General features: G+C 43.3%; 1 protein-coding gene across 8 annotated transcripts in view; it reads left to right on the top strand.

Moving 5' to 3' along the window:
- The window catches only part of SPIN1 (spindlin 1), a 75,262-nt gene that overhangs the window by 1,051 nt on the left and 59,387 nt on the right, over positions 1-14,824 (top strand). For 2 of the 8 annotated variants that reach the window (XM_025423601.3, XM_025423598.3), the window contains exons 1-2: positions 10-141; positions 1,438-1,558. The exons of 2 other annotated variants lie outside the window; for them this stretch is intronic. The gene's annotated coding sequence lies outside the window, so the exon portion shown is untranslated. Of the gene's footprint in view, positions 1-9; positions 142-1,437; positions 1,559-1,745; positions 1,808-14,824 lie in introns of those variants that run through there. 4 more of the 8 variants (XM_035701294.2, XM_049093284.1, XM_035701276.2 and 1 more) reach the window with 4 other exon arrangements.

Raw genomic sequence — 14,824 nt, 5'->3', positions numbered from 1 at the left:
TGCGGCCGGGGGCGGGCGGCGGCGGCCGCGGAGCGGAGCGGGGGCGGGGCGGCGCCGTCTGGCTCGGTCGGGCCGGGGCGGGAGTGCGGCGCGGGACGGCGGGGCCCGCGGGCTGAGGACGGCGGCCTAGGCGGCCGGCAGGTGAGACCCGCGGGCCGCGGGGGAGCGGGCGCCGCTCGGGGCGGGGAGGGGGCGCGGGCGGGGCGCGCGGCGGGGCGGCGGGGCGCGGGGGAGCGGCGGCCGGGCCGCGGCGCATTGTCCGGGCGCGGGCGGCGCCGGCACAGCGCCCCCTGCCGGCCGGGCCGCGGGGCGGGGGGCCTCGGGCTCGGGCCGCGCGCCTTTGTTCGCCGCCCCCGCCAACATGGCGGCCGCCCTGCCCGCCGGGCCGCGGGCCCCGCGCTTTGTTCCGCAGGCCTGGGCGGCGGGGCGGGGGCGGGGGCGGGGGGCGGCGGGGGCGGGGCTCGGGAGCGTTGCATAACCCGCCGGGCGGGGCGGGGGACGGGACCCCCGGGCGGAGGCGGGGCGGGGGGGAGGGGCGGGGCGGGGCGGCCGTTCTCCTCCCGCCTCCGTCCCTCCCGCGGGTCCGGGTCGCCCCCGCCCCGCGCCCCCGGCCCCGGCCCTCGCTGGGGTCTGCCCCTCGCCCGCGCGCCCCCGCATCCCGGGTGACCTTGAGCGCGCTGCGCCCGGGGCGCGGGGATGAGCCGCACGACGCGGAAGCTTGCGCAGTGCCCGGGGTGGGCTCGCGCGCCTGCCCGGAGCCGGTTTCGGGGGCGGCGGTGGCCGCGGCCGGGAGGTGGGCGCCCCGAGGCTGTTGGCGCGGCGGCTGCGTGCGATGGGGCCGGGCCCGGGGCCGGGTGCACGGGGGTGTCCGTGCTCGCCGGGGCCGCGGTGGCGGGCACCTCGGGGGGCAGCGCGGGACGCGCGCCGCCGTGGGCCGCCGTGGGCCGACACCTGTAACTTTCTTCTGCTGGAATCTTCTGGAAGGAGCCCTGCAGGCCGAAGAGCTGGAGGGAGAGGGCACAGCTTTTGTTAGGAGACGAGAATCCCGCGTGCGCTTGGGGGTGTTTCCAGGGCGGGCTGGGTTCGGCAGGGCCCTCCGGGTGCTGACCGTGCAGGCGGGGTCAGAGGGAAGGGGCGGCTGCCCCGGGGCCTTGCCCCAGCCTGGCGTGGTGGGCACACACCCCAAGTTGTAACCGCCGGGAATTCGCGGAACGGTCCTTGTTAGACTGGAGAATAGCGAGTAAACGTCGCACACTTGGTATATGTCACAAATTTATGGATAGTAGGTATTAGTTTTTTGTGGGAAGACAGAATTTATTTTTCTTTTAGAGTAGCGAGTAGACGTTAAGATGCTGTGAAATGGCTAAGGCAAGCAAAGGCCTTCTAGTCATTTCTTTACATTTGACCTACAGGTTTTTTGTTTTTTTTTTTTTCCAGAAACTTTGGCTGATCCCAGGAATTTGGCTAGTAGTGCTTCCACAGTACTTCCGGTTCCCAATCCAGACTACAGTAACAGTACCGACTTAGTTTTGGAATATCTGAAGCGGTGCTGCTGAAGGTAGTGCGGAACTAGTCTTAGATGCTGCTGGAGAAACAAAGGGTTCCTTGGTCACCTCAGTTTGGGAAATAGTGCTGTGTTCTGTCCTCCCTTGGGGTCGGAGTTTACCGCCTCCATTAAGGGCTCTGAGAAATATTGTGCTGTTTCCATAGTTGGCTGCAGATCTCTTTGTTTTGTTTTGTTTCAGCGCCCATGAAATCCAGGTAACACTGAAACGTTGGTCATTGCTGTCCTCAGAGTGCATCTTAGGTAACGGTACCCACGCCTTCATGTGCTTTGTGATGCCTGTGCATCTCGTGGTCAGGATCTCAAATGTGGCTTTTAGTCTTCAGATGAGAATTATTAATTTGAAGTTGTAAGTGGAGAAACGTAATAGCGTTTTCGCAGTGACTTACTTGAATGCCCACACACTCGTAACTTGTCTTGCTGCACTCCTTAATCGTTAGCGTTTTTTTTCTGGTACATTAAAAATTTGTGGAAAAGATACTGTTTCTGAAGAATTAATCACATCGGTCATTTACAGATTAAAAGTAATGGTGTTGAGTGTTTTTTTGATTTAGCTGTTAGGATCTTAATTTGCTGACAGAGCAATTGATACATATCTACATAAACACTTTCTTAATATTTATTGATGCTTGAATGTCCCCCACCCCTCCCCACCCCGTTCCTTGAATGAGAAGAACTTGGAAGAGGGAATCAATTATTTTACCCAGGTATTTTGTTCAATTTGGCACACACACTGTGGTGTTGTGAAAAAGCTCTGGGCTCTGAAGTTGGCCACTGAGAGAGCGTGGCCTTCAGCTCTGGAGAGTCTGGGTGGAAATCAAGCCCTACTGGGTCCTGATCTGAAGCCACACAGCTGATCTCCCTTCCCAAACCCCTTGTGTTCTTTAGAACTTGCCATTTCTTCCCTGTAAACTGGGAGGAGACGTGTCACATGAGGCTCTTTCGAGAACTACATGAATTTGTAGGGTTCCCAGCACAGTCCTGCAGTGCAATAGCTGCTGCCATTCATCGTTCATTTCCTTCCCTTCTACTTTTGAACTTTGCTGCAGTTAATGTTGAAGTGAACCATTTGGTTCGTTGTGCTCTAGTATTCAGTGTGATTTTTTTTTTTTTAAAGATTTTATTTATTTATTCATGAGACAGAGAGAGAGAAGCAGAGACACAGGCAGAGGGAAGCAGGCTCCATGCAGGAAGCCTGACGCAGAACTCGATTCCAGGTCTCCAGGATCACACACGCATGGCCTGGGCCAAAGGCAGCCCTAAACCGCTGAGCCACCCGGGCTGATCCTTCAGTGTGATTTTTAGTTCTTTATTAGGTGCTTAAGGCATTTAAAAAATGCCATAAGTTCTTAATGCAGTGAGTCTTGTATGGGCGTACTGCACAAAGATGTGCCCTTGGAGACCTTCCGGTCTGGTAGGGAGGATACGCATGCACAGGATGAGGGCATCTGGAAGAGAAGGCAATGCTCTAGCAGGGTCAGGAGTGTAGAGCAGGAGAGCAAAGAAGTCCAGGTGGAAGGACAGTGCCAGCAGACGCGTGTAGAGGGTGTTTGAGACCATCCTGGATTTGAATCCCAACCAAAGATTGCCCCATGTTAACATTTACTTCTAAGAGTGTGTTTATCTGTTAAACAGGATGACACCTACCTCATCAAGTGTAAGCTTCTAGGGCTTTGTGGTAAGTGCCCTGTGGGTACCGACAATGATGATGAGGTCACCACTGCTGACACCACCTGTACTTTGTCAGGGCCGGTCTGGGTAGCATGAATTTGGGGCCAGGTTTTACTTGATCTGCATACCATGTCAAGGCAGTTGGGGTTTCTTCTCTATGTGGGGAAAGCCATTGGAAGGCATTAAGCAGCATGAAAGGTGGACCAAGGAATGTGCCAGCACAGGATCTCTGTGTAGTCCAGACTTGGGGGTGGTGGTGGATGAAGTCATTTGGGACGAGGGGGATCAGTCTGGAGCCACTACAATGTTGACTGTGTTGATTTTTTCGGGCAGAAGGGGTGGAGGGAGAAGGATCCATTCAACACGGGTGTTGTTTTATTCAAATGTTGACAGTGTAAGTGAAGAGACTACTCAAGCATTTTTTATACCATTTTAGATACTTTTCAATTGTAGTAACCTGTGTTTTTAGTTTTTTAATTTTTTTTTATTTTTTAAAAAGCAGGGATGCCTGGTTGGCTCAGTTGGAAGAGCATGTGACTCTTAATCTCAGGGTCATGAGTTCAAACCCCACCTTGGGTGTAGAGACTGCTTAAAATAAATACATAAAAACTAAAAAGATGGAACAACTTTTTTAAAAAAACTTAGATTGTATTTGTTTATAGCAAGTTCAATTTGCTTATAGTTACATCCACAGAGCGTAAAAGCAATTTTTGTACCTGTTGGTGGCCTGTATGTTTGTCAACAAATGAGAACGAATCCATGTTTATAGTTGTATATGTGAATGTATGTTTATATATTAACTAGTCCCATTTCTTAGTTAATATTAATCATTCTAGGCCCTGACAGGTGATTAGAATGTCCTTTTTTCCTGTGTCCAGGGTTGGGTTGTGAATTTCTTTTTGCTTTTTTCTCACTTGAAACCACTGTGGACTGATAAAGTTTTGTGTATTCGGTGTTATTAATCAAGTAGTTCTTGTTCTTTTTCCGCAGCTTGCCCTAACTTGGGCATGGTGCACTCCCTTCAAGCTGGATCTCTTCCCTGGGATGCCACCCCATTAATCTTTGAACCATTTCTTGCTTTCTGATACTAGATGTCTAAGATTTCATGATCAGCTGGTTCTTTCAGCTCCTCTTATTGGGGGATGGAATTTAGATACTGAAATCTGGTGCTTCGTGTCTGTATTGCTACTGGAATGCCTCTACTTTCATTGGGCAGATGCGGGAAATACATAAAATTCGATTTTTTTTTTTTTTTTTAAGATTTGATGTATTTATTTGACAAGGAGAGAAAGCACAGTAGGCAGAGCAGGAGGCAGAGGGAGAGGGAGAAACAGAGCCTCTACTGAGCAGAGAGCCCAATGTGGGGCTTCATCCCAGAACCCTGGGATCATGACCTGAGCCAAAGGCAGACGCTTCACCAACTGAGCCACCTAGGAGTCCCTGTATTGGTATTTTCAATTAAATTTAACATTGCAGGGTTTTTACTTTGAGTTTATTTTTTTTTCTCCAACGTTGAAAATTTGCATTCTTTGCAACATTAGTTCCCTTGTCCTGCAGTATATAAATGATATTTGAAAACACCGATAATAAAATGCTGGCTTATATTTCATTACAGTTCTTTTGTTCTTAAAACATATCCATGTAAGGGTGTGTAGTTGACATTCTGAATTATAAAATGACTTGAAGATACTTTTCTTTCTGATGATGTTGCCAGTTTGATTATTAGTTTGGTTTATTTGTATGAAATACTTAAGGTTTAAGGGTTGTATTACGTTTTTAATGTATTTTTAAAAATTTTATTATGTAAAATGTTTATGTAGTTTAAAAGTCAAAGCTGTGTTACAAAGGTATATTCATAGTCCTTCCACTGCTGTTGCCTGCATCAAACATACCCATAGTGCCCCCCTTTTATTTCTGGTTTATTTTTCCAGTGTTTCATTTTTGCAAATACTAGCATGGATACGTATTTTTATTTCCTTTTCATTTTTAGAAAGAAAGTAGACTTCAATGCTGTTATTTTTTCCCCTTAGTATAGTCTGCAGATTGCTTTATATAAGCTCTTTTCTATTTTTACGTTCTTGTAGTTTTTAATGATGAACATGGGTTGTTTATATTCTGTTGCTCTTATTAATGTTGCTACAGGGAATAACCTTGTAGATATGTTGTTTTGTATTTGTGCATGTGTAGGTTTAAGGTAGATTTTTGGGTAAAAGATAAACATGTTTGAAATTTGTGTAGTGTCAGAAACTTAGAGTTTAAAAAAGCAGATCTGATTATGTCACCCTTTTACTTAAAGCTCTCATTGGCTTCCCACTGCTTTAAGTACTGAACTTCGTAACATGATCTCAGGGGCATACGTGTAACTTTTATCCTTTGGGACTTTGGCCACATGTCTCCCCTTCCCTTGCTCCAGCCACGCCTGTCATTCTTGTGTCTTCTGTGCTCAGCACCTTCTCCTTCATAGGGCACGTGGCACTGGTTCTTGTTCCTCTGCCTGGAATGTGTTATTGGTGTGTTTGTTTGTGTTTTGGTCCTGTTTCAGTTCTTTCTATAGAGTTTGTCTCAAGCATCATTTTTTTCATGAGATTCTTTTTGAGCCACTGCAGCAGCAGCCTTGCAAGGCCAGCCCTGCCTGGCATCAGTGAGGAGAACCAGAAGACCAGCGGATGCAGACTGTACAGATGTGCTGCCACATGTGCTGCACAGGAACGTCTCTTGTGACCCACCCAAACCAGAAGCAAATGGGAAAGGAAATTCTGGGGAATGTGGTTCAGTCTAGCCAAGTTAAAATCTTACATTGCAAAATGATGAACCCAGGGTTTTATATTCCTTACTCAGGTTCCACATAAAGGACCGGAAAGTTTCTGTGACTGCCCTAAAAAAATGCAAATTGAATTCTAAATTTGTAAGCCAGGGCATTGATTGGTAAGGAGTGGGATCCTAAAAATTGGATTAGAGATGTATGGTCAGATTCTGATTAAGCTGGAGACCTAAATTCTGCTGTGCTGTCTTTGCCAGTAGAAGTAGCTTTTCCATCCCGTGTGGGGAACTTGATCTCTGTTTGCCTGGCAAACTGTAATTGCCTGCCCTTCCCCAAAGATCATCCCAGCAGGCCCCAATGTGGGAGGTATAGAACGTGACCCATGAGGAGTTCCAAAAGATTGGTTTGCCGTTAAATTATAGGTCGGACCTGAGGGATATTTGTGGGAATGGATCTTAGGGTTATGGGATAATGGTGGAAGGGACACGAAGGTGCGTTAGGATGAATTTGTTGACACGGGCTCATAAGCAGGCATTCTGGATCAGTTTTGTACCTTGAGGGGGTTAGAGTGCTGGTGATTGCCTGAAACAAATCCAGAGGTGGTCTGAGCAAAGCTGAGATGCCAGAACTGTCTTGCTATACCATGGAAGAAGGAGACAGCTAAAGGCTTTGGGAGATTGGAACGTTCCGAGTGGCTTTGTTGTAAAAGACCTGCTCACCACCCTGGGAGGATTCAGAGCTCATGCATTATATTCCAGTTATAAGGGGAGCCCCAGTATCCTAGAGAGGTCTGGTCACTTTTCTCTGTAGGTCAGAAATCACAGTGGGAACCACAGGAACTGTAAATGCAGTGATGACTGGGGTGGCAGGTCTGTAGAATGATCTTATTTTACTTTATTACTTTTTAAAAGATTTATTCACTTCTTTTTTTAGACAGCGAGCGAGCAAGCAGGGGGAAAGGGAGGAAGAATCTCCCGTAGCTCCCCCCGCCCCTGCTGGTTGTGGAGCCTGATGTGGGGCTCCACCCCAAGACCCTGTGATCTTGACCTGAGCTGAAATCAAGAGTCAGACATTCAACTGACTGAGTCACCCGGGTGCCCTGAAATGGTCTTACTTTAATTTAGGATTAATTTCTTTTCCTTTTGTATCATGTATTTATGAACATATTTTTATTTATTTATTGTATATATTTTTATTGGAGTTCGATTTGCCAACATATAGCATAACACCCAGTGCTCATCCCGTCAAGTGCCTCCCTCAGTGCCCGTCACCCAGTCACCCCAATCCCCCACCCACCTTTCCACTACCCCTTGTTTGTTTCCCAGAGTTAGGGGTCTCCCATGTTCTTCACCCTCACTGATATTTTCACTCATTTTCTCTCCTTTCCCCTTTATTCCCTTTCACTATTTTTTATATTCCCCAAATGAATGAGACCATATAATATTTGTCCTTCTCCAACTGACTTACTTCACTGAGCATAATATCCTCCAGTTCTATCCATGTTGAAGCAAATGGTGGGTATTTGTCGTTTCTAATGGCTGAGTAATATTCCATTGTATACATAGACCACAGCTTCTTTATCCATTCATCTTTCGATGGACACTAAAGTTCCTCCTACAGTTTGGCTATTGTGGACGTTGCTGCTATAGACGTTGGGGTGCAGGTGTCCTGCCGTTTCACTGCATCTGTATCTTTGGGGTAAATCCCCAGCAGTGCAATTGCTGGGTCATAGGGTAGCTCTATTTTTAACTCTTTGAGGAAACTTCACACAGTTTTCCAGAGTGGCTGTACAGTTCACACTCATCAACTGTGCAAGAGGGTTTCCCTTTCTCCACATCCTCTCCAACATTTGTTGTTTCCTATCTTGTTAATTTTCACCATTCTCACTGGTGTGAGGTGGTATCTCATTGTGGTTTCAATTTGTATTTAAATTTAGGATTAATTTTTAGGTTGCAACTACCAGTGATTTCTTTGCTTGCTCTGATTTTATTTTATTTTATTTTTAAAGATTTTATTTGTTCATGAGAGACACAGAGAGAGAGAGGCAGAGAGAGAAGCAGGCTTCATGCAGGGAGCCCGATACGGGACTTGATCCTGGGACTCCAGGATCACATCCTGGGCCAAAGGCAGGAGCTAAACCGCTGAGCCACCCAGACGTCCCTGATATTGTTTAATCTTATAAAGTTTTTCCTTTAAATTGATTTAGTAAAAGATAGAAGTGATCTTATGTACTTCCATTTGTAATTATTTTTCATAGTTTCTGAGGTGTTAGTCTGATATAGTAAAATTCATCTAAAGTATACATAGTTTATCAGTACATTATGTCATTGTTGGGGCCTTGTTGGAAGGTAGTTTCAGTATAGAGTCTTTTCAAAAAATTATTTTAGAGAGGGAGAGTGGGGGAGGGGCAGAGGAAGAGAATCTTAAGTAGACTCCCTGCTCAGCGTGAAGCTTGACACAGGGCTCGATCCCATGACCCTGAGATCCTGATCTGAACGGAAACTTAACTGACTGAGCCACTGAGACGCCCCTGTACTTAGACATTTTTAAATACCTATACTGTTTGGCTTAGCAGTTTCACTTTTAGGAATTGGTTGTATAGCTGCGTTTGCAGGATCGTATAAATCTGAGTAAGATTTTTCATGACAGGAGTATTTGTGATATTATAACTATGAAATACTTGTCCAATATTGGGGTTAGGGTAAAATAAAAGAATTTTATGCCCATACATTGGCATGTTATTAGTAAAAATAAGAGAGGAGTAAAAATAAAGCTCTGTGGGAAGCAAGACATTTAATAAGCAAGTTGTAGAACTGTATTCTTGGTTGTGTGTTTTAAGATGTTTGTGTTTGTGTGTATGCTTTATTTTTTTAAAGTTTTTTTTTTTTTTTTTTTTTCTTATTCATGAGAGATCTAGGCAGAGAAAGAAGCAGGCTCCCTGCGGGGAGCCTGATGTGGAACTTGATCCCAGGACTCCAGGGTCATGCACTGAGCTGAAGGCAGATGCTCAACCACTGAGCGACCCAGGCGGCCCTGTATCTGTTTGTTAAGTGTGTATAATAGTATGTCAGATTCAGAGCAGTGTTTTATAATTGGTTACTTCTGGGGGTGGGTTGATGGAGGAAGGCGTGAGGAGGGTGATGGCTACCATAGTAACAATTAGGCTCTAAATAGCTTAATCTGAATTAATAGTAGCAGATTTACCTTTGGTTTGAGGACTGTTGATATCTCAGAATCTTGCTTTTTTTTTTAAATTTTGTGTGTGTGTGTGTGTGTAATGTATAGTAGTGGCATGTTCATGGTTTGTGACACACTAACGAACTACTTACCATGAATTTCATTTATGTGGTCACTAGAGTTATAGTTTATTTGTGTGTATACTATTGTGGGTCTTCATCCTCTCATTGATAAACGTTGGGCCCTTCTCAGTTTGAGACTTTAGTTCAGATGACCCAAGAACCAGAGGACAGCAAGTTTGGATTAGATTTATTTATGTAGAAGATGTTATTTACTTGAGAGAGTCAGTGCAAGCAGACAAGCAGAGGGAGACTCCCTGCTGAGCAGAGAGCCTGATGTGGGCTTGATCCCAGGATGCTGGGATCATGACCTGAGCCAAAGGTAGATGCTTCACCGACTGAGCCATCCAGGCACCCCAACTTTGGATCAGATTGATTTTAATTTAAATTTTTAAAAAGATTTTATTTATTCATGAGAGACAGAGAGGGGTAGAGACACAGGCAGAGGGAGAAGCAGGCTCCCTGCGGGGAGCCCAATGTGGGACTTGATCCTGGGATCCCAGGATCATGCCCTGGGCTGAAGGCAGACGCTCAACTGACGAGCCATCCAGGCATCCCTGGATCATATTTAGATGTAGTGGAGGAAATACATGTGTGGGTGCTGTCAGTAACTTGGAGGTGTGCTACATTGAAGGAGGAAGGCGTAGAGAATATTTAGGAGGCAAAGCCTGATGACCACAGTGCAGTGTAAGAAAGTTTAAGCAAGGCCAGTGAGGAGTCTTCCAGCCAGAGTCGGGGATTACAGGAATCCCTTGTCCTGTAGGATTCAGCCTGTGTTAGTATTCTGTGTCTGGTCTTTGGTGAGAAACCACCATTGTGGTTGGTGCTAGTGTGCAGGGTGTTGGGTTCAGAGTGCAGAAGTTTTTCGTAGTAGGTGACCCAACAGGCTCATTTTCATGGCTGTCACAGGGCTTACATGAGTGGACTTGTTGTGAACTTTCAGGTACGTGTTTCTCGCATACTTTTCTGTTCAGTGCACTTAGGAGTAGAATTGCTGGATCATATATATTAGGTGTGTGTTCAATATTAGTAGATAATGCCAAACTTTTCCAAAATGGATATACTAGTTTCTATTCCTATTACAGTGAATACATCCTTGTGACTGTACATTCTCACCCAGTATTTGGTATTGTTGATATTTGTAATTTTAGACTTTTCAAGTGGGTGTGTGGTAGTCTCTGGTTCCTACTTCCTGGACTAGAGGTGGCCGTGTATTTATCTTGGTCAGTTCTTGATGGATACATCTCATAAACTTTAAGAACAGTGGTGAGATTTGCCACATTCCCTTCCTCCTGCTAGTGATCATGTTTCCAAATGGAGCTTCCTGTAGTGCTGGTCTTTTATGTGTCCACAGTGAGCAGAAGCAGAAAGAGGTAGAGGAGGAGTAAGGTGTGGAGGAAAGAGGAGGAGGAGTGGGAGGGCAGAGGTGGGAAATGGGAATTATTTTGAGTTAAGTTTTCTTAACTAAGATATCTGGGGTTTGTAACCAGAGCATACTTAACATATTCTGACAGTTAAACCTTTTTAAAAAGTAGACTTTATTTTTAAGAGCAGTTGTAAGTTCACTGCACAACTGGGCAGAAAGTGCAGAGTTTTCCTGCACCTCCTGATCCCCTGACCATGTCTCCACCATGTTGACATCCTGCACCAGATTGTACTTTGTTTGTTTGTTAGGATCACTGAACGTTTGTTGACACATCATTGCCATTCATTCTAAGTCCATAGTTTTATGTTAGGATTTACTATTGATGGTGTATATTCTATGGGTTTTGATAAATATGCAATATGTATCCATCATTATAGCATCATTCACAGTGGTTTCACTGCTCTTAAGAATCCTCTCTGCTCTGTATTTCTGTTTTAATTCTGTGGCCAGAACACTATTTAAAAGCTTATGTAAGTTTTGAAGCTTGCCTTATGGCCCAGCATACGATGAATTTTTGTTAATGTCCATCCAGTGTGTGCTTGGAAAGAATGCTTCTGTATTTGTTGGATGCAATGTCTGTATATGTCAGTTTAGCTTGATTAGTTGTGTTAACTTCAACATCCTTGCTCTTTTTTCCTTTTAGTCTACTGGTTGTATTGCTTAGCAACAGAAATGTGTTAATACTGTGATCTTGAATTTGTTCCTCCTTAGTTTTGATGGTTTTTGCTTTATATATTTTGAAGATACGTTGTTAGGTGCATACATGTTTAGAATTGTACATCTTCCTCATCAGTTGAGTTTTGAAAAATCATTAAGTATCTCTTTTTAAAAGTATTGTTAGAGATTAAGTTTAGTTAGCTGAGTAGTAATGTAGCTGCACTATTTTTCACTGATTAATATATGCAATGTCTTTTTTTTTTTTTTTACCTTTTATGTTCATACTTTCTACATACTTGTGTTTTGAATGAGTCTGTTGTCAACAATGTGTAGTTGGAATTTAAAAAATTTAGTCTAACAATATTTCATACATTTGGTCTGTTGACATTTAACAAAATAACTGACATAGTTGACATTTAGGAAAATGACTGACCTAGGGTTTAGATTTTATATTAAGTGCTTTCTCTTTATTATACCTGTTTAATGTGCTTTTTCTCTTTTTTTGTTTTTCTTTGCTTTTTTTTTTTAAGTTGAAAGTTATTTAAAACATGTCATCTTGACTTCTCAAAATGTAATATTTGCTTTTTTTTTTCTCTCTGGGTATTTAAACTCCATTTATCTCATTTCACTTATATGCCACTGTTGTGCTCCTTTAATTTTGTATCTGTTTTAAGAAATTATTAATTTATATAATCAATAACCATTTAGATTTATCTTTTTCATTCACTTATGTTATTCTAGTTCTCCATCTTTGAACATTTTTCTTCTTCCTGGAGAACGCTCTGTTTCTCACCTGTTGCCGGACTGCTAATAGTGAATTCTCTGATTGTGTTAGCTAAAAATTTCACAAATTGATGTTTTTTTGAAGGATAATTTTGATGTATATTGAATTGCCTAACTTTGGTTGGTTTCCTTCTAAGATGTTGAAAGAAGTTACTGAGTGATATACCTAGCTTCTCTTCTCTCTGAGAAGTAAACTATCAGTTTAATATTTGCTCTCATGAGTGGAATTTGTCTTTTCTTACTTATTTAAGACTGTTATGGTTTTGTTTTTGTTTTTGTTTTTCAACAGTTTTATGTGTGTAGGTATGTTTTTATGTGTATTTTCTTTTGGTTCTAATTGAATCTAATGAAGTTCTTTTCATTCTTTTGAACGTTCGTAGCACCATCTTTAAGAGTATTTCTGCTGCCTGCCTCCCACTCCCTTCTCAGAATCCATTGGAAAGCATATAAGACTGTTTCTTACCCTCTCCATGCTTCGTTTAGGATATTTTTTTATTTTAAAGACCTTATTCATTTATTCATGAGAGAGAGAGAGAGGCAGAGACACAGGCAGAGAAGCAGGCTCCATGCAAGGAGCCTGATGCAGGACTTGATCCTGGGTCCCCAGGATCAGGCCCTGGGCCAAAGGCGGCGCTAAACTGCTGAGCCACCCAGGCTGCCCAGGATATTTTAACTCACTTTGTTCACTAATTTTTAACAAGAGTAGCCTACTGTTAATGTCATCCATTGAATTTATTGAATTTTTTTCACTTCTGGAAAATCATGGTCTTTGATACTGTCAAAGGTTCAAAATAGCCAGAATAAAACCAATGAATAACTGAAGTAATTAGTAGAAGTTTGTTATGCACGCACCAGAGATACAATTTGCAAACTAGGAGCACTCAAATCAGAATATAGAATGCGGTTTAGGGGTATATTGTTATAAATGATTTTAGTGAGAAGACAGTGACTGTTTATTTTTCACAATGATTAGTTACAGTGTTAGAATTTTCTTGACGATATGGAATTGGTCAGTGGTTACCTCTTATTGACCTTGAGAAACAGTTCAAGTTTTGCTTGTGATTTTAAGAGGCACAAGAACGTAATGATCCAGATCTAGTTAACCTTGCCAGGTAAGCTGACTTAGGCTTTGCCTGCATGACTAAACTGGTTATCTCTGCTCAGGGAATCTTCAAGGCCTGTCTCTGCCTGTCCTTGATTTAACAGTTCCCTCTTTGGTCATTCACTTAGGCTGAGAGTATTAAATGGTATTTCTGGTTACTACTGCTGATGTAGTCAGGCAGAAGAATAAACATACTTGCTGTTTCCATGAGTTGCATCACCAGGCTGGAGGTCCATGTAGTTCATGCTATCATTTTTGTGGTTATTGTTGATATCTTCCAGTTGGTTATCCTGGTGGGTGCCATTTATCATGTGAGTGGCTGCTGACAGGCAGTTAAAAATTCCGAGAGATGACAGTGCACCAGATGGGTTAATATGACTATGAGGAGGATGATACCCGAGGATTGAAAAATTTCCCAGGGTGAGGATTCCCAGGAGCTAAGACTTAGTCACTCAAATAAATCAAATGGATTATAACCAGATTCAAGTTTAAGCTAAGATAGTTTACATTTTTTTTTTTTTTTAATGATTACATAGAGCACAACATAACGTGTAAGCAAACACGTTCAAAATACGTCGGATAGGGTGAATGAGAGGCTGTTGGATATCAGAAGGTGGTGTTGCAGATAGGCTTTCATGTAAATTAGGCCTCTGTAAGAAGGGAGCTATCAGGTAATTTAACGAGGCATTTCTATGGAAATAAAGAAAAAACAAAGGTTAATAGTTCGAGTAAACTATAAATTCTGTTTTGTGAATTTAATGAGCAGCCAGTTGACATTTCTAAAGTAGGGTTCTGAGTATCCTCAGATGGAGTGAGGGCAGGTAGTGGCAACCGGACGGATTTTCCTGGTTTGCAGCATGAATGTCCCTGGTGATCTTTCTGAGTAGCCACATACAGCAGCATGCATGAAGACTGTCCATACATGAGCAGTGTGGTTCCTCTGAAGTTTCTATCAGATTGTCCAGATTTAGCTTATATGGCTTTAGGGAAAAGTCAATTTTTAGTTTCATGGTGATTTCATCTAAAAAAAAGGTGAGAGAAAATTGGAAATGTTAGAGTTCTAGCCAAATATTAGAGGAAACTTAAATTCAGGAACCAGTAAAGTTCACTGGTAAAAAACAATTAACATACTAATATGATAGCTATAAAAGGTGTATTACTTGATATAATTTTTTATATCAATTCCATTTCTATTAAAAATAAGAACATAAGACTGTTCTTGCAGATTAAATCTAGATTTGATAAACTTGCCTTGATTATTTACATGAGTGCCAGAAGAATAGCATATTGACTATAAAGACTCTTTTTAAATCTAGTTCACAGGAGTTTTTCATAAGGAATCTTGGATTGGACTTTAAAAGTCTCTTTTGGTTAAAAAGTCAAGCCTTGTCTAATTGTTTCCTGTTATAGGGAGAACAGATTTTTTTTTTTTAATATCTTATTTACTTACTAGAGGGTCTCCAGCACACTTGAGCAGGGGAGGGGCATAGGGCAGAGGGAGTGGAAGAGGGAGAAGCAGATTCCCCATTGAGCAGGCAACCTGATGTGGGGCTGGATCCCTGGA

Source organism: Canis lupus, chromosome 1 (genome assembly GCF_003254725.2).
Source record: "Canis lupus dingo isolate Sandy chromosome 1, ASM325472v2, whole genome shotgun sequence".
In the NCBI taxonomy this organism is placed as follows: Eukaryota; Metazoa; Chordata; class Mammalia; order Carnivora; family Canidae; genus Canis; species Canis lupus.
Note: the sequence above shows the minus strand (reverse complement) of the source record. Positions and strands in the feature narration are given on the sequence as shown.